General features: G+C 45.8%; 1 protein-coding gene across 8 annotated transcripts in view; it reads right to left on the bottom strand.

The window, feature by feature from the left end:
- CCDC60 (coiled-coil domain containing 60) overlaps positions 1–18,665 on the bottom strand; it is a 271,219-nt gene that overhangs the window by 103,317 nt on the left and 149,237 nt on the right. The window contains exon 1 of one of the 8 annotated variants that reach the window (XM_067700774.1): positions 2,416–2,502. The exons of 6 other annotated variants lie outside the window; for them this stretch is intronic. The gene's annotated coding sequence lies outside the window, so the exon portion shown is untranslated. Of the gene's footprint in view, positions 1–2,395; positions 2,503–18,665 lie in introns of those variants that run through there. One more of the 8 variants, XM_067700775.1, reaches the window with a different exon arrangement.

The raw sequence follows: 18,665 nt of genomic DNA, 5'->3' as shown, positions 1-18,665 counted from the left end.
CTTGTTGAACTGAACAATTTCAGTAGAACCTGGACTTTTCACGAACATTTCCTTTATTATTTCAATCAGTTTGAATTGGCTTTCCTTTTCCTTACAACCACAAGATTTCTCTCTGAAACAGCTTCCTCCCTTGAGTGTGTCAAGGAAGCAACAGATCAAGAATTATTGCAACTAGTTCTCTTCCCCCTCTTGGGGATTAAGATCAGATGACCCCTATGCTGGTGCATTTTGCAGTGAAAGCGATGAGATTGGCCACGTTGAGATCAAACATTTGAAATCAAGGTTGTCTCTTTTTAATGCCTCTTTTTTTTTTTTTTTTTGAGCAGCCAATTAATTCCTTCTTTCAGAACCAAAGCAACTTTCTTCAGAGATGTTGTGATGAAAACACTTACGAACAAAGACATAATAAACACACTCAAATTTCCTTGCTATAATTTGAAAATCCATGACTGAAATGCTGCTTGATGTCAGTTGTGTACCCATCACTCTCCCAAATGTCTCAGGTTTCACCCCCTTCATGAAGCAACTATGATACTGTCTAAATTTCAAGCATTTCCCCTGAAATCTCACCTAATGATAGTTGCCCAGGCACCAGGGATTCACACTATTGTAAAAGAGTGAGTTTGTATAGACTGGGATTGGTGCTGAACAACTTACAGCAGCAAAGCCAAATTGTGTCCTCAACTTGACATAAGACTTTAGCAGGAGAAGATCCACTCCACAAGTGCTGAACTTATGGCAGCATTTCAATGAATTCTCAGGAAACCATTTTCATTGTGACCATTGTTTAATGACAATTGAAATAAGCCACTGGTGATAACTGGCATTGAATGAGGGGGCGCCGGTTGTCAGGATATTTACGAACACACTTTGATCTGAGCACAATGAAAAGTTTACGAAGCATCCAAGAATCACTATCTCTACCACCTTTCTGAAGGAAAGTTTCACCCTATGTATGACAAGCCTTAAAAATACATATTCTTTTCCTCTAGCAAATCTGCTTCTATCCAAGGAAATTATGCAGCAAGGATGAAGAGATTTATCCACGAGGATATCTACCACAGCAGTGTGAGTAGCAGTGAAAAACATCTAAATGTCCAGCAGCAGGCATTGGGGCAATAAATTGTGGTCTATCCAGACAATGGTATATGATGATTTGAATTTGGTGCGACTCTTTAATGTCGCTGTAGATGTATACTCACTGATTTGGAAAGGAGTATAATTTCAAGGGAAAATGCATGTCACAAATATAAAGAACTTAGATCATAGAAAATTTTAAGATATATATTCATAAAAATTTATAGACATTCCTTAAAAATGTATATAAACTGATATAAATTATGTTTTAAAATACTGACATATGGCAAGGTATATATGTAATAATATAACAAGCTGGAAGTAAATATAACAAATTGTTATCTCCGGTTTGAATTGTAGGTAAATAATTTTTTATTTTGGTTATTTTTTTCTGATTTTAAAATAATTTACTTATACTGTCTAATAATAAGAATAGTGATTTTCATATTTGTAAAGCAATTCTGACTAACTCTATCAACATAAGCAAAATATAAGTTTTTAGTGTTGGTCTGAATGATGTAATTTAAAAGTATATTTTGGGCACAAAGGAACTTATCTACAAAACAGAAATAGAGTTACAGATATAGAAATCAAGCTTACAGTTACCGGGGGGTAAGCAGGGGGAGGGTAAACTGGGAGATTGGGACTGATATATACACACGCCTATATATAAAATAGATAAATAATAAGGACCTACTGTACAGCACAGGGAACTCTACTCAATACTCTGTAATGGCCTATGTGAGAAAAGAATCTGAAAAAGAATGGATATACTTATATGTATAACTGATTCACGTTGCTATACACCTGAAACTAACACAACATTGTACATCAACTACACTCCAATAAAAATTTTTTTTAAAAAAGTATATTTTGGGCTTCCCTGGTGGCGCAGTGGTTGAGAGTCCGCCTGCCGATGCAGGGGACACGGGTTCGTGTCCCGGTCCGGGAGGATCCCACATGCCGCGGAGCGGCTGGGCCCGTGAGCCATGGCCGCTGAGCCTGCGCGTCCGGAGCCTGTGCTCCGCAACGGGAGAGGCCACAACGGTGAGAGGCCCGCGTACCGCCAAAAAAAAAGTATATTTTAACACACTCTATCAGGCGGGGTACAGGCAGGAAGTCAGAGCTCATGCAAGATAGTTCAAGAGAGGGACTGTGATATAGGGGCGCAGTTACAAAGGTGTCAGAAGAGCTGAAAGCCAAGTAAGTGAGGGCAAGACATGCTAGAGATTTAACAAAAGGAGGAAGTCTGTACCCCCTCCAGGGCTGGAAGGACAAAGGGAAGAGGAAGCCTTCAAAAGCCCTAGAATTCGGCCACCTGGCAGAAGCTGGACTCACGGAAGACACGTAGTCTCAGTTGGAGGTGCCACCAGAAACTGAGAGAAGGGCAGAAATATGCTGATCTCTCTCTCTCCCCGCCTCCCTCTCCCCACCCCCACCCCAATTTCCTGCTCCACCTCCTATTGGCCGAACCTACCGGGAAGCCAGCTGGCAAGGGTGCCTGGGAAATATAGTTTGCAAGGATCAGCTCCCTGTGGGGACCGGGAAATGGAAATGAGGGCCCAAAACAAACGGTTATGTTATAGCTTATGCAAATGCCTTGGCTCCAGGTGCTGACCAGCTACTTTTAGACCATAAAGCTGGTTCTCCCTTTAATCAAGGACCTCTTTGCAGACGATAACTTTGTAATCCCTTACCTTTTGATCCTAAACCTGACACTCCCAGAATTGCCATGGCTTAGATGCATATCCAGAATTAGGATCATTCTCTCTCTCTCAAAATCATTATCAAAATCCATGTTTCTAGGAAATGCAGAACCCTCCTACTTCTCCCAGTTTCTTTCTCCAGGAAGTACTGTATATTCCAGATCTTCAGAGACCACCTCCTCTTGCATCAAAACTCGTGTGTTCTAAGTCTCACACTTTTTAGACCCTTATCGTTGATAAAAAAACTAATGCTAAATCTTTCCTCCCTACTGACACTGATTAAGGTGACTCCGTACCCAAGTAACACATCTGCAATACAACTCTACTTTTAAGATTATCATCTGGTTATGAAACTAATTAATGGATATCAGGAAAAGATTTTAAAATTAGGAGAAAATAAAAGCCAAGTATAATCCCATCACCATCTCTTTGGATGTCCTTCGTTTCACTTTCTGTGACTACTCCCAGCCGGATTTCATAAAAGCAATCCTGGGAGACTTGATTTTAATTCCGTCTTTGCCTCCTTGGGTGCGCCATTGGTCTTAAGAGCCTTCGGTTCTTCCATTGCTTTGCAGAGTGTGGGTGATGCCTCCATTCTTTGTTTCCTGGAAAACCAGGCCAACTCTCTGCCCTGTCCCTTCTACATACATCACGTGTCCTTTCTCTCATCTGTAAATGGGTCTTTGAGAGCAGGACTGTGAGAAATGCCGCATGACATCCGGTAATGTGTCAGGTTAAAAGATGACAAATGTTGGAGGGGGGAGGTGAGAGCAGAGACTCACAGTGGAGTCTTAGGTGGGGAAGGTTCTTGGGCAGGTACACTCACATTTAATATCCATGTACTGGGACTGTTTAAATAGTAGCATTTGCAAGTGATTTGGTTTAACCTGACAACTGAGAAGTGGGAGGTGACAGGAATGAATGTAAAGAGTTTTGTTGTCTGAAAGGCCCAGGGTGGAGTCCTAATTCTGTCACTTCGGTGTTGGGTAACTTTGGGCCTGTGAAGAGGACCTAATGGCGTCTACGATCACATTATCATTCACCTATGTGCCATACACGATCCTAAGTGTGTTCTCATTTGAAATACATGATTCTCCTTAGTCCTCGCCTCACTATTATTCTTCCCATAGAGGAGCAAACTGAGGCTTTGAAAGAAGAAAACAACATGCTATTAAGTGGCAAAGTCTGGAATTGAAATCAACTCAAGTAACGTCAAAACATATGTCTTGTTTTAGGGTTTTTTTTTTTTTTGTCTCTCTCTCTTTTATAAGTTTCAGGTGTACAGGAGCATTATAATTCAACATCTGTGTACCCTACAAAGTGATCACCACTGCAAGTCTAACTGCCATCCATCACCATACAGTTGACCCCCTTCACCTGTGTTACCCACCTCCCCAAGCACCTTCCCCTCTGGTAACCACTAATCTGTTCTCTTTATGTGTTTGTTTTTGTTTGCTTTGTTTTTTTGGATTCCACATTTGAGTGAAATCATACGGTATTTGTCTTTCTCTGACTTACTTCACTTAGCACAGTACCTTTAAGGCCCATCCACCTTGTGGCAAATGGCTGGATTTCATCCTTTTTATGGCTGAGTAGTATCCCATTATACATATACACCACATCTTCTTCATTCATGCATCCATCAACGGCCACTTAGATTGTTCCCATATCTTGGCTATTGAAGTGGAATATTGGGGTCTCATACTCTTAACTTTTTGAGGAACCTCCATACTGCTTTCCAGAGTGCCTGCACCAATTTACAGTCCCATCAACAGTGCACAAGGTTTCCCTTTTCTCCACATTCTCCGATTCTTGTCTTTTTGAGCATAACCATTCTAACAGGTGTGAGGTGATATCTCATTGTGGCTTTGATTTGCAGTTCGCTGATGCTTAGAGATGCTGAGCATCTTTTCAGGTACCTGTTGGCCATCAGGGTATGTCTTCTTTAGAAAAATGTCTATTCAGATCCTCTGCCCGGTTTTTAATCAGGTTTCGCTGCTGCTGCTGTTGTTGCAAAGCATGTGTTCTCAACCACTACTGCATTTTGCCCCCTGTTTTGACTAGCGGGGGCTAAACAAGGGATAGCAGTTGCTAGCTATTAATTTACAGATAGTACCTCCAAAGCTTGCCCACTGAGTTTTGTTAATTTTGTCATAAAAAATTTTATATGGCAGAAAATCAGAACGATTTTGTTGAAGGTCAAGACCAGAGAGGCAATCTTTGAAATGTCTGCTGTTCTCTTGTCTTTTATGAAAGAATGTTCCAAATCCATCTTTGTTACTTCTTAAAATGTGATCTACTTCCTCGAATCAGATTAAGATGGAAATGAATTCCTGCTAAACGTACTTGGGCTGATACAGATGTCAGCTGGCCATGCTCTGTCAAGTGGTGAGGCGGGGGAAGGGAGACCATTGGAGAGGAGAACACTGAGGAACAGGCAAGACGAGTCGCAAATTTTAGACTCATTATGGACAAGCTGTAAAGAACGGAGAGGCAGAGAGTGGGTAGGGTCCACGGGAAGACGTACACATGAGTCCAGAGACCTTAGCTTGCGTACTGATATTTAAGCTTTGGTGGTTTTATGATGGTGATAGACACTTTCCTTTGGGGAGAGTGAACGTTTTTGTCGTAAGGGTATAAGGCAGGTACCTACCTATGTAGGGATAACCCTGAACTAGTGACCTCATCCACACGCAGACCTTCCAATTAAAATATGAAGTGAGCTATTGAATTCTTTAAAGACTCTCTTCAATAAACGCAAGGTGCATCCTTTAGGGAGTATTTATTATTTTTGAGATATAACTGACATACTAAGTTTCAGATGTACAACATAATGATTTGATATTTGTAGAGTACGCTGGAAAATGTTCACCACAATAAATCTAGTTGCCACCATCACCTTACATAGTTACAGGAAATTTTTCTTGGATAAGAACTTTTAAGATGGACTCTCGTCATAACTTTCAAATATGTAATACAGTACTATGAACTACAGTCACCATGCTGTATAGTCATTCTGCAAAATAAATGACCTGAACTCTTAAAAAATGTCAACATACGCATCATCTGGGGCCTCTGGGAAGCAAGCACTGAGACAGGAGTACAAGAGGCTTACTGAGGGTGAGAAAGAGAAAAGAAGGAGAGAGGAAGATTGGGCAGAGAGAGCCTCAGGCCACAACAGGCGTCTCATGAAGTCTCGGCCAATGCAACGGGGAGCTCCTGAGCGAAGCTGACCCATTGATGGGACTCCAAGCGTACGGCAGAAACGGCTCATTGACTGGGGGCTGCTGCGTTGATCCTGGCCTTGGCGTGAAAGCTGCAGTGGATCCTGAAAGCACCACCCATTTTATAGAAAGAGAAATGGAAGCAAAGAGGAAACCATTCAAGGTCGCATAGCTGGTCAGCTGGCAGAGTCAAGACTAGAAGGCTGGTGGAATTGTTAATTTTGTGTGTCAACTAGACTGGGCCGTGGACTGTGCAGGTATTTGGCCAAACATTATCCTGGGTGTTTCTGTGAGGATGCTTTGGGGTGAGTTTAACATTTAACCTGATAGACTGAGTAGAGCAGATTGCCCTCTCTCATGAGGGTGGGCCTCATCCAATCAGCTGAAGGCCTACACAGAATAAAAGGCTGACCGCCCCCAGCAAGAGGGAGCTTCTTTAGCGTGACTGCCTTCCAGCTGGGACGTCAGGTTTTTTTTTCAGCCTTCAGACTCAAGCTGAAACATCGGCTCTTCCTGTGTCTTGAGCTTGGAGGCTTTTGGACTAGAACTTACTCCATCAGCTCTCCTGGCCCTTAGGCCTTTGGAACTGTGCCACCAGCTCTCCTGGGTCTCCAGTTTGCCCAACTGCAGATCTTGGGACTTGTCAGCCTCCATAAGCACATGAACTAATTCCTTACAATAGATCTCTGTATCTGTATCTATACCTAAATGCATCCCATGAGTTCTGTTCCTCTGAAGAACTCTGCCTAACACACCCAGTCTCCTTGAGAAGGAAGACGAGTGTGAAGATGGATACTGGAGAAGCACACACAGAGGATGAACGTTCCGGTTAATAAAGGCAGAGTGATGTATTACAGAGGGTGAGGAGGGAGCCTTGGTGCGGGGAGGAGGCAGCCGATATTCAGGGAAAAAGCACCAGTTTAAAGGACCGTGTCATTGGTTTTCTTCCATGGGATGCAACGGAACCTTCCTCTCCTGCTCTTCCGTGAACCCTCCAGTGAAATCCACGTTACGCACGAGCACCCTGGGAGTGGGAAATGTGCTCTGAGGGACCTGGCAAGGTACTGAGCCGGGCGCCAAGGTGGGCCGGGTGGAGCAGTGCCCACCTGGCACCTGCTGGGTCCTCACCCAGAAGACTAAGAGGCACACTGGGTGCATAGGTCTTTGAAACCAAATGTGCCGAGGAAATGTTACTATTGTTGTCACTACATCATGAGGATCTGGCATTTTGACAAAGTTAAATCATAAATTATAAAAGAAACATGAAGATTTGAGTGAGATTATGAAAATGTTGCCAGGTAAACTCATTAAGGGCAGGTTAAGGCTAACAACTTCAAGATAGTCATCAATGGCAGCGATGCAGTGACATAACGGTAGGTGGCGCCAAATGCCATAGCTTGCAATCAAGTCCTGGTTTCTCTCAATCTCTGCCTTTCTCTGCCTCCCTCCTCTTGCTCGATTGAAATGGAAATTGGCTGCCACCATCAATGAGTCCCCATCAGCCCTGGGACTGAGCTGGCCTGCCAGCAGCAAATGTGCTATCCACCTAGTTTAAAAAAAAATTTTTTTTTTTAAATCAAATACATTAATCTCATCAGCTCTTTTGAAAGACTAAACACGAGGGGCCAGCAGTCCAGCTGCTGGGCATTAACAGCCAATGGGAATCCATACGATGGCCTGTCACTCAACGCCCCGAAGGAGCTTCCGGAAAAGGGTCCCAGAATGTAACAACCACCTTGCCGAAGGTGCTTCTATTTGATGATGATAACAATGCCTAAATTTCCAGAACCTCCCTAATGTCTGGAAATGTGCTAGGCTAGAGATAGCAAATGGGTTCCAACTTGAGCATCAGTTTCAATATACCCATTAGAAGCAGTGGCCGCCTGTAGCTCCCTGCGGTTCAGTCTCATCAGAAAAGAGTTCTGTGGTAGCAATGTCAGCAGCCATGGTCCCAGGAAGGAAAAGTAGCATCGTGGCACACGACTGCCATTCCCATACCGGGCACTTTACATGCCATTTCTCACTGGATCTTCACAACCACTCCAAAAGTTAAGTGTTGTAACTATTATTATCCCCATTTTATGGTTGAGAAACCTGAAACGCAGATTAGTTAAATAACCTGTACCAGAGGTCACCCAGCTAGCAGGAGTGAAACCTTGCAGGACCCTGTGGGGTTCCTGGGCATAAAAGTCTTTCTGTCTCCCGTTTCTTGATTACAAGAAATAGGCTTCATTCAGCCTCCATGACCCTCCTTTGAATTCCAACGGCAGGGTCAAACAGCTGCTAATCAGGGAAGGGAGGGAGGAACCGTCAAGAAACAATAGTACAGCCCTGGCCGCCCCAAGGGGGTCATGGCTCCCCTCAAGGGATACACATAACAATATCTTTGAGCTGTTTTACAGGTACTGAAAGCCCCACTGGGTGGAAGAAGTTAACTGCTTGCTGCCCACAAGCAGGTAGACCAGTTGGAATCAGAAGGTTGATGATGCTGACTCCCAGTTACCTCATCACCAACCAATCAGAAGAACGTCCACGAGCTGATCACACCCTCCTCTTTGAACCACTGCTATAAAACTCCTCACTGCCCCCTCCAGGTCAGGACACGCAGTCTCGAGGGCATTAGCCTGCTGTGGCCTCCTTTGCCTGGCAAAGCAATAAAGCTATTCTTTTCTACTTCACCCCAAACTCTGCCTCTGAGATTCAATTTGGTACAGAGGCTGGATTTCGGCTACAGGAGGAAGAAGAGGCCACTCTAGTTGATCACAGGGTGCTCTTTATTGCTGATCACACCACAGTTTACTCCCTTTCTTGAAAATGAGACAAATTAGTCAATTCATCCTGGAGAAAAGAAACAAGTGGCGACCCAAGAAAATCTCCTTTCATATTGTCAATTTCCGGGTGGAAAGAGTCTGTGGGTTGGGCTAAGGGGTTAAGTCCCCACGTAGCTTCAGCTCTTTTCTCCTTCCCTGGAAGAGGACCAAGTCAACATCTTAGCAAAATCCGAGCGAAGCCCCTGGAGGTCAAGGAAACCCAGCCCCACATTGCTCAATAACTGCTAACCTCATTTTCCATGTAAGAAGCAGAAGCTGAGCTGAGTTTAAGCCAGTGGTTCAGAGAAAAGAGCCCAGATGCAGAAGAGCTGGCTGAGGCCTGAACTCACATCGGGATGAGGCTTCATGTGACCAGGGCTGCTGCGGTATGAATTCTACGATCCTGTCCGCAGGGTGCTATTCAATACCAAGTTACATGAGTCACATTACGAGGCTGGGTGCGGGGCAGGTGTAGTCCGGATATTTCTTAAATACCTACTGGGAGTTAGATACTGGCTGGGGATATGAAGCTGAACAAGACACCATCCCTGCCCTCAAGGAGCTCGTGGCCTAGTGGGGGAGACACGAATCAAACAGGCAATTCAACTACCCTCCAGTGGGGCTGGGGGGTTACTGCTCCAGTTTCAGACTGAGCTGAACACAGAAAGTGGCGGGAACAGTTTCTCAAACGGAAGTTACCACGAGGAATTGAAATGTAGAGTGTGACGGCGATGAAGGTTCTCTTGACATCCCCAAGAAGGAGGAAAGATGCCTAAAGCTTTAATGCTGCTGAGAAACCATGAGAAGCCACTTCAGCAAAATAAGCTTAGAGATGAGGGTCCTCGCTATGAACTGAAAGTGAAGCATTGAGTTTTACTTCATTTCAGTTCAGTTTTTTAGTGGGTTCTTTTTGGGGGGGGGGGGGATGGAATAGGAAATATTTTCAAATGGTTTTAAAACATATAAGAGCGTGTATAGTTAAAAAGTATTATTTCTACCTTGTCCTCAAGCTATTCATTTCCCTCCCCGGAGGTGACTAAGTGTTACCAAGTTCTTGTGTATCCTTCCAGAGAGATATTATATACTTCAATAAACACACACACACACACACACACTTCTTTTTCCACCACAAGCATTCCCTTTTCACACAAATGGCAGTACTGTTTGCACCCTGATCTCCCCCCAAAGAACAAATACATCTGGGAGGGTTTCAGAGGGCTGTGAGTGCGCGACGAGGCTATAAGTGAAGATGACGCCCAGCTCTTGAGTCTTTGGAGCTGGGTCCGGGAGCATGAGTGGGGCTGAGAGGCAGTTGTCTGATACATGGATGTGGATTGGAGCTTGGCGAAGGGGATGGAATTGGAGATTAAGGTCGGAGGTGTTGAATTAAGTGTCAGAGAGGAAGGCTGGGGGAAGAGAGAGAAATTGAGAGAGAGAGAGAGAGAGAAAGAGAAGGGACAGAGGGAGGAGGAAAAGGTCACAAAGGGGATGGATGGGGAGAGAGAGGGAGAGAGGAGAGGGGAAGGAAGGAGAGGGGAAGAGAGAGGAGAATAAGATTAGAGAATTAAGGACCGACACAAAAGGAAAACTGGCAAAGAGGCAAGAGCACCAAGAAGACGATACAGAGAAACCTGCCTGTCTGCGTGAATCAACTTTTACTGGCACACAACCATTACCCAGCTGCTTACAGATTGTCTGTGGCTGCTTTTGAGCTCCAAGGGCAGGGCTGACTAGTGGCAACAGAGACTGTATGGCTTGCAAAGACTGAAATATTTACTACCTGGCTCACTGAGCCCTGGTCTAGAAGAACGAAGCCTGCACTTCTTCATGGCTTACGTTGTGGCCATAGATTATTTTCGGAAACAAAACAAAAAATCCCACCTTGAAAGAAACAAGAGCAGCAGCTCCAAACCGCACGTCATCGGTGTGATAATGGTGCCACAGTGCCTAATTCTTGTCATTCTCTCTCCAGCCATGTTTGAGAAGGTTGGAAAGCTGGGAGTCACACACATTAGGGCTGGAGAATTGAGTCCATCACCGGGCTCCCCTGTGCAAAGGACCTAAAGGCAGAGAGGACGCCCGCCCCCCCCCCCCACCGCCCCGCCTTTCTAAGAAAATGGATATTGGGTCAACCCCCTGCCTTCTATGCTTACAAAATCTCAAATCATATCCTTTCTCTTTTCCTAGTTATTTGCTGGCGTGAGAGCTGGAGCACATCTTGGTGATCATAACGACTATCGTTCATTCGTTAAGGGCTTACTGATGGCCTGGAAGTGCAATGCCTCCCCTTCATTTCCACTGAAGGTTGACCTTCAGGAGAGACCCAGAAATTTTCCCGAAGTGTCACTGAAGCTCCTCCTGGTTGTCATAACTTGGGGGGGTGCATCTGGTGGCTAGATGCCAAGGATGCTGCTAGATCCTACAATGTGCAGGATGACCTTCTCCCATAAAGCTGTATCTGACCCAAATCGTCAAGAGTGCTGAGACTGAGAAGCCCCATCAGAGGAGACAAGTTTTATTTCTCCTGGAGATCCCAGGGCACCCGGCTTGTTGACGATCACGGTCTAGCTTCTGCCTTTTCCCTTCACCAGTATGTGTGGTGGGCAGCTTCCAGTGAGCCTCCTTGCATTTCCACCCTTGTCTAATCTCTTCTGCTGGAGGGTACGCTGGACCCAGTGGCTCACTTCTAATGAACAGAATATGGCTTCTGTCTCGGGCATTCTCTCCTGCTCTGGGAAAAGTCAGCTTCCAGACTGTGAGCTGCTCTGTGGGAGAGGCCCACTCAGCAGGGAACTGACACGTCTAGTCTACAGCCAGCGGCCACCTGCTACCTGCCAACAGCGTCGTGGGTGAGCTTGTAAGTGAGCCCTCCCCAAGCTGAGCTTTGAGATGACTCCAGGCCAACGTGGCATCTTGACTGTGGCCTCCAGGGCCAGAGGCCTCTAGGTAAGCTGCGGAAACTGTGAGATAATGTTTGTTTTAGGGTCACTTGTTACACAGCATAGCTAACTAATATATAGCCACAGAGGAGCAAACTCTCCATAGGAAACAATCGACGATTTGCATTATATAAACTCATTTAATTTCTCTTTAGGGTCTAGTCACTGCTTTTACCATGTATATCAGTCTCACCCACTGGCAAAGAAAAAGCATGGGCCCATTTCAGGATGTGAATTAGCCTGGGGAATGACCGGATTGCAAACAAGATAATTCCGTAACTGAGCTACCACAGGAGACAGTAGATTGTAGTATTGAAAAGCACAGATTTTAGAATCAGAGAGACCTGGATTCAAATCCCAGCTCTGCCACTTGTTACCTTTGGGTAAAAGCCATAAGAAATAAATGCCTATTTTATAGGTTAAAAAAAAATAAAACAAAAAACCCGAGGCATGGAGAGAGAGAGAGAGTGACAGATCAAGGTCACATAGTCAAGGCAACAGACCCAATGATGATCATTAAGTAAACAAACTACTGAGTTGTTTGCAAAATAGGTAAATAGAAGAACAATCTGGGACTTTCTTAATTGATGTGTATACACCTATGTGTGTTTGGATAGAGACTATATCTTATAATTCAGATTTTCCTAGCGCACTTGGCAATCTGGCCTCTAGTGCTGCCATGCTCCACTCATACACACACACACACGCCCCACTTGGATGGGACAGTCATGCCAAGGGTAGTCAGAATATTCCCCTCCGTGGCCCCAGAGGCCCCCTTGGTGTCCCGTGCTGGGCCATGGGCATTGCTGTGACCAGTCTGGCACCTCTCATGATGAGCATACGTTTGTCCCCAGCTGTCCTCTGAGTGATATTTCCAGCCACTGTGTCCTGGACAAGTGCATCCAATGCTGCAAAGGCTCCCTATTGATGAAGGATCTTTACAACCATGACACAAAACCGCAACTGTGATGCCTCTCACCACCTCTCAGTCTGCAGTATGTAGAATGCTCTAGTGTCGTGGCTTCAGCCTGGGGATCAATGGAGGAGCAAAACGGGCTGAGGTTCAGACACCAAGACTCTGTTTATGCTTACAGAGCCAAAAGGAAACCAGCAGCTCCTGTTTAAGACATCTGTTACATTCAGCTTACCTCTGTTACATTTCATATTCATATTTTGAACATAAAGTTAAAAGCCACTGATTTCAGCAGTTATTATGCTTACATTGTAAATTGTGTGTTTCCTCTCTTCCTCCTCTAAATTTTAGCCTTGCAATTTGCGCAGGGAGCGTGACCTGGTCACACGGCATCTTTGGTCTCTGGCACAACCACAAACACAGAGTGGCTTCTTGGCAGTTACTGGTTGAGTGCGTGAGTGAATGAACGGGTGGAAAATACCACTGTAACATTTGTTGATTTTCAACGTGAACACTCAGCTCATAGACCAAGCCTGGAAAACAGTTACAAGTCCTGAACAGAATGCGGGTGTTATCGATCTCTACAATGTAAGAGCAGTGGTAAAAAAAACACAAGAAGAGCCTATGAGGAGTTAACCTCCTCTGCTACAAAGTAAGGGGTCAGGTCAAAATACTCTTTAGGGTGAATGCAGCTATGTTACAAGTGTAACATAGTTGTTTTTTTAAGACAATTTTTTAAAGAACAGTTTTAGGTTCGCAGCAAAACTGCAAGAAAGGTGCAGAAAGCTCCCGTACCGCCCCCTCCCCCATCCGCAGCACCCGCCCTGCACTGGGTCCACACACGCACGGCTTCCACCATTATCAGCATCCCACACCAGAGTGGTGTTCTGTTACAAGTGATGAACCTACATTGATACATTAGCACCCAAAGCCCATCCTTACATCAGGATTCGCTCTTGCTGCTGTATATTCTATGGGTTTGGACAAATGTCTAAAGCCGTGTATCCATCCCAGTAGCATCATGCGGAATAGTTTCACTGCCCTAATAACATATTTCTAAAGTTACAAAATTACCCAGTACCAGAACTAAAGGTAGTGCTGTCTCGGGGCGGGGAACGGGAATCGGGAGTGGGCAGTACATGGGGATACAAGGAAGCCAGACCCTCATCTTTCACAGCAGAAAGCCATCAAAACCTTAAACGTATCAGCTGAGAAACAGCGGTAAAACTTAAATAATCTGGAGACACGGATCACGGGAAACAGCAACAATACGAAAAGTGTTAGACGTGGCTCCCTGGGGAATGGCATCAAGAGTGAGGTGTGGGCAAGGAAGATGGGCTCCTCTTTGGTAAGAGGCTTTCCGTGCTGTTTTTTCTTTTTAACTTGTGTATGTTTCACATTGACTTTTTAAAAAAAACTTAAAAGAATTTGAGAGCCCTACTTGGAATGAAAATACAGAGCCCTACTTTGTTTCCACGACAATCAACACAGCAAGCCCGTCATATCCACTCTCATTTCAGAGTCAAGACAAAATTAATTTGGAAAAGAAAATACAACTGGGGAGCAGAGTTAGCAACCTCAGGAAATTCAGGGAATTGTAACTGAGTACGAATTATCTCCTTAATTCCTTCTGACCAAATCAATAACAACGCTAGGTGAGATATCACGATCACCACCAATGGGTATCAAGTTACTGAGAAACTAATTGGGGTTCAGACTTGTTGGAAAAAGAAAACACCTTCCTTCTCAGAGTTAGCAAACAGGGTTGGGGGGTGGGCATGAGCCGAGACGGGAGAAGAGTGTGGCTGGCAGCCTGGGGTGGAGAAAATTATGAGCTGAACCTGCATATTTTCAAATGTGAAAAGTCTGAACAGAGAGTTCTCCAAAAAGGCGGAAGCATGGATGCCCTTGATGGTGCCAAATGTTCATTCTCATGCTTTCCTGGGGCTAAACAGGGGAGAGGCCGGTTCGCTGTGCAAACCAGAGGGAGGTGAACCAAACACCACAGAGGTGGGTGAGAGATTATTTTGGTTTTCACAACACAAGATTCTACACAGGAAGTGCTAAGATTTTTTTTAAAACCATCTTGGATGTGCCTTTGGGGGAGAGGTGGCGAGGAGCCTTGATCCAAAGGGGTCCTGCTGGGCACAACTTCTAGATTTTTCTGGGACATGGTAGTCGGGCTGGGGTCAGATCCTAGCTAGAGCTGAGATTCAAGGGTGCCCATTCGCCTAACCTCACGCAGACCTACCTGCCCCCACCCATGTTTGGGTTTCCTGACGGTTGTCTAGGGTTCCCTACTCCCCTCTCACACTCCGTGCTTTGCTCCTGGCTCTCCTGCCCCTTGGACTTATCAATGAGTCATCCCCACTGTGCAGGACATACTGGATATTCTTTCATTCAAAAAAGGCTTACTGAGCCCCCCTCAGGGTGCCAGCCCAGGGCTAGGACAGACACACCCTTCTGGAGTCTCATGGGGACAGGCAGGCAATTAAGCAAATCACAGTGCCATGCTATGTAGGCTGTGGGCACATCGGATTCATCAAGGACGGAAGTGACTTCTTAGGCCAAGCAGAGTCTGGAAGGCTAGGAGGCTCTAGAAGAAGAGGAAGGAGGAAGGCGTTCCAGGCAGAAGTAACAGCACATGCCAAGACGTGTAGGTGACTAAGAACTTGATACTGAAGATGGGTCAGTCCAAGGGGAGCATACAGGTAGGGCAGGGGGTGCAGAGTAGTGAGGAAGGAAAGGCAGGTATAATAAGCTGAAGCTAGATTTACCTGTGGACTTTGGTTTACCTGAGGCAATTTCCTCTTTTGCTTAGGCCACTTTGATTTGGGTTTTCCTATCATTTGCAATGAAAAGGGTGTTGACCATGATGTTTGCTAGCACACTGCAAGTATTTTGTCTAGACGACCCCAGACACCCCAGGAGAGTTATATATACTATTACCCTGTGGCTAAACAACCCATGGGAGGTCGTTAATTTCAGAATCATCAGAGATCATCAGAGTTGAGAGATCACCCAACACAACCTTTCCAGCAGAGGACAGATAAACTAAAAACGGCCGACATTTACTGAGTGCTTACTTAGTGCCAAGCACTGCTGTAAACGTTTACATGCATTAACCCATTTCACCCTTGCAACACATTCTGTGGGATAGGACTCTTATCTCCATTACACAGATTAGAAAATGGAGTTGCAGAGAGGTCAAGTATCAATACACTTCCAGAGTTGCATGACAAGCAAGGGACAGAGGTGGGGTTCAGATCCAATATGCAGTTTAGTTCCAAAGTCTGTACTCGCCCTGCTCCACTAACAGATGAGCAACCCAAGACACAGAGAGGCCGAGCATTTTCTGAAGGTCACACAGCAAAGTAGTACAAGACTCAGGACAAGAATACACAGTAGGTCCTCACTTCCCTACATGCCACCCCGGGTCTTTGGCAAACATGATACCTCTTTGAGCTTTGGTTTCCTCATGCAGGGAAGCCTACTTCGCAGGGTAGTGATGGAGATTCACCACGCTAATGTGTGTCAGGTTCTCAGGACAGGGCCGGGTCCATGGGGTCTTCTCGATAAATGCTAGTTGTTAATGTAATTATTATAGTTACGGATAATAAGCTGTGCTATTGACGAAGGCGCAAAATGCAGGCGGTCTGCCACGGGGCCATGGGCAAGTCGCTGAATTACAGGGGCCGCTGGTCCCGTCTGTGAAACAGGGTTATTATCCACCCTTTGCTCGTGACACCAGGGCATTACAGGGACTAATTAGGAGTTGTATAATGTGTTGTGCTCTTTGATGCTCTATAAACACAGAAATGTGACGGCTGGATATTTATATAATCCCCATTACTGAAGATCTTGAATTGCTTTACTGATGTTAAAAAAAAAAGTTCCAACTTTCCAAAGTATATAAACCTGAGTTAAATGAAAGAAGACTGGGTTTTTATTATCTGCCAACAGCCTGGAAACTCAGTAGGACTGGGCACCTGGCCTCAGTGGGCTGGCTGCTGTGCCCAGGTCTTGGGAATGTAGAAGGGACGTGGGCGTCGTGGGGCTGTCTCTTCCTGTAGACTGGAGTTCCTCTGGGGCTGAGACCGAACCTTGTCATTTGGGATCGCGAGCATTGAGCACAGAGGCTGATGTGCACCCAGCACAGGACAATCGCTAGGCGAAGGGAAGGATGATTGGATGGACGGCTGCAAGGCTGGATGGACAGACAGATGGATGGAGTCCTTAGCCTCTTGGTGGTGGGAGGTTAGGTACATCTGGCCCCAAATACTTGGGCCACACTAGATGGGGAGTCACATCAGACATTGGAGAGAAAGCCACTCAGACAGCATAACAAACTGGCATCACACAGACCTGGGTCACCAGCTGAGTGACCCTGGGCTTGGACTGAACCTCTCTTCATGTGAAAATGACAGTAACACCTGTCAGGATGCCTTGAGCTGAAAAGTAACAGGCAACTCCATCCACCCTTGCTTAAACAATAAGGAAACTTATTACTTCATGGAAGAGGGACTCCTGGGGAGAATCCAGGGCTGGCTTAGAAGTTCTGTAATGTCACCGAGCTCCCCGCGGACACAACCGTCTGCAGAATCAGCTTCACCCTTAGGCGCCTTCCTCTTGTGGTGGTAAAGTGACTGCTGCTAGACGCCGGGGTCAAGGCTTCTTTCCCGGAAGCCCTGTGGCAGATCTGCCATTCACGCCCTATTGGCCCAGATGGGCTTTAGGCTGGCCCACCGTTTGGGCGGATCACTGCCTGGGTGAGTAAGATTACCATGACTAGACCTGTGCTGCTCAGACTGCGGTCCACGGGCCAGCACCACCGGCATCACCTGGGAGCTTAGCACACTTGCAAATTCATGGGCCACAGACAAGACCAGGTGAATCAGGTCCGCTGGGGGGTGGGGCCCGGGAATCCCCATCAGGCTCTCTCGGGAATTCCTACACCCAAGTCTGAGAACCACTGGGTTAGACAACTCAGCTGGGATGGTCGTTGGTGAGTCAACTACAAAATATGGACGACAATGCCAACCTTAGGGTTGTCTTGAAAATATAGATAATAGATATGGAAAGCACTGGCACACAGTAGGTACCTAATAACTTCTGGTTTCCTTCTTTTCTTTCTTCCTCTAGTAATGTGTAAATACTCTTCCCTTTAATTACTCCTCCCCCCCCCACCGCCCCTCAAGGTGCCAAGCATTCTCCCGAGGCTCTATGGTTTCTATGGAAACCAACGGTAGACTAATTTATACTCAAGTGGGAGTGGCTTAAGGTATGATTGAACCCAGTAGCATTTTCCCCCTGAAAATTGAGGCCAGGGAGTAGGCAATGCTAAACCCAATGGGATGCTTGGTAAGGGGTGCAATTTCAGGTATGTACCAGGCTTAGTGTGTTGGGGAATATTTTACGGGGCACCAAGCTGCTCCACCCTCAGATTACACCCCCAGGTAACCCTCGGTAACCTCCTGCTCCGGCCACACGAGGGGGATCAGTTGGCTGATCAGGATGCCCAGCGGCAGCCAGGCTGGGTAAAGGCATCTGAGCACAGGAAGCCACAGGAAAAGGGAGGGGTAAGGTCGCTCAGGCTGATGGCATCAACTTCCACCCTGTCCTTGGTCCTGTGTCTTTAGAGTCTTGTTTGGGACTTTAGGGAGGGACATAGCCCCTCTTGAGGCTTTGATCTTTGGATCTGCCAGTTCCAGATTCCCTTTGAAGAAGAATAATAATTAAATGGAAAAAACCCTACAAGAATTTTTTTTTTAAAGGAAAAAAAAATAAACACACACACACCCCCCCAAGCAGACACCAGATGAGATCTGGGCATGACAGGCTCTATTGGCAGAGTTTCCTGATTCAACAGCTGGTTCTGCATGTCAGGCTCAAAGGAAAAAAAGAAATTGGCCACTCCTTTGAAGGAACTTTATTCTGAATAAGCTGGAACCGAAAGGTCCCTTAATCCCCAGAGAGGAAAAGCCTTCCTTCGAACA

The sequence above is a fragment of the Pseudorca crassidens genome, chromosome 12, assembly GCF_039906515.1.
Source record: "Pseudorca crassidens isolate mPseCra1 chromosome 12, mPseCra1.hap1, whole genome shotgun sequence".
In the NCBI taxonomy this organism is placed as follows: domain Eukaryota; kingdom Metazoa; phylum Chordata; class Mammalia; order Artiodactyla; family Delphinidae; genus Pseudorca; species Pseudorca crassidens.
Note: the sequence above shows the minus strand (reverse complement) of the source record. Positions and strands in the feature narration are given on the sequence as shown.